Raw genomic sequence first — 1,593 nt, forward strand, 5'->3', positions numbered from 1 at the left:
TTTCAAATAATCGTGTTTTTTTTTTTGCCAAACAATATAGGTTTAATACAATGAAACTAAAAAATTGATATTAAACAAAATAGTATTTTATTTAAATTAAATTGTTTCAATGAAATAAATGTAAGTCAAACAAATAGAAATCTCGAATGTAAAAAAATTTATTTCTGTGAATAGTACTGCAGAATTTGTTGAGTTTGTTTATTGTATAAATATTAAATTCATTTATTACACAATCGTATAAATATTGAATCATTAACCGTTTTATGTAACATTTAATTTGCTCTCTGTGAAAAAAAAATAAAAAAAGTTCGACGAGGATGGGATTCGAACCCACGCGTGCAGAGCACATTGGATTAGCAGTCCAACGCCTTAACCACTCGGCCACCTCGTCTTCACAACCATTTTTGTTCTAATATACAGACCATAAGCATCTCAAATTTGCCTATTATTTCATTATTTTTTAAATTAAACAACGACGCCGTTTTTTTTAGAAAACATTATTTTCCAATCCCTTATATCATATTTTTATTATATAAAAAAAATAACAGCTCTTTCTAGAAGTGAATATTATTTATTATATTAAAATATATTCATATGTATAAACAATTATAATTCCATTATTCTAAATAATTAAAAAAATAAAACTATTTACAAGATCTCTTTAATCATATCGAAAAGTAGAAAAGCAGCAAATAATAAACTTATCAAATTAAATTTAAAAAATTCAGTATTCATCTGTTATCAATTTTTCCCCTTTATCGCCTGTTATCAATTTGTCTCATAATTATTTATTAATTCATTATTATAATACATCATGCTGGGCAAAGTTACACGTTAAAATTGATACAAATCGACAATCTTAATAATACTTAATAACGACGTATATTTCATTGTCATGTGCATGGATTACTGTGTTTGAAGTCTGATTGGAAAAGAAACGATAAATGAAGCTATAGCTTTTTCTCGACGCGCGTATCGATAAATTGAAAAGAACGAATGTGTGTAATGTAATTCTAGTAATAAGTCCTTTAATCGTGATTGCCATGGCCATTGAAACTTTTATTACGAAAGTTTCAGCCAATTTGATAGCCAAGAAAGTATCACGGTCTCGATTATAATACTTATATGCGTGCCGAAATAAAATTACCACCTCCATAGCGATAAATTCGCAATTACGTGGATCCTAAACATAATCTGGCAGGGTCTCTATTAATCACGACCTTACAAAAAATTTATGAAGTCAGAATTACTTTTTAATGAGGTACATTGCGTATAATAAGCGAGAAAAGTTTCGCTAGTTAAACTTTAATGCTTTCGTTTATATTGCCGATACAAACTTATCACTTTAAAATATTCAGAAAATGCAAAACTTTATTCTCTTCCTTGCGCTATGCGCATTCCTGTGTAAGCAAAATGGTATATTAAACTTTGTTATAAAAAAAGAATATAAAAGAAATATTATAAAGAATGTAAAATTTCCCTTCACGTTTTCGAATTTTCTAATTCATCACAGAAAAAACAGCTACGACCAAATACCGGTAGTGGCAATCATAACTTTTTTTCTGTAATCTATTCTTATAGATATGATTAATT

The 1,593-nt window shown here is 27.6% G+C and overlaps 1 non-coding gene across 1 annotated transcript; it reads right to left on the reverse strand.

Moving 5' to 3' along the window:
- Positions 1 to 309: 309 nt before the first annotated feature.
- On the reverse strand, positions 310 to 391 carry Trnas-gcu. The gene has a single exon. It is a non-coding gene; the product is annotated as a tRNA-Ser (tRNA).
- Positions 392 to 1,593: the final 1,202 nt, after the last annotated feature.

Source organism: Trachymyrmex septentrionalis, unplaced genomic scaffold, assembly GCF_001594115.1.
Source record: "Trachymyrmex septentrionalis isolate Tsep2-gDNA-1 unplaced genomic scaffold, Tsep1.0 scaffold8, whole genome shotgun sequence".
NCBI classification, from domain to species: Eukaryota; Metazoa; Arthropoda; class Insecta; order Hymenoptera; family Formicidae; genus Trachymyrmex; species Trachymyrmex septentrionalis.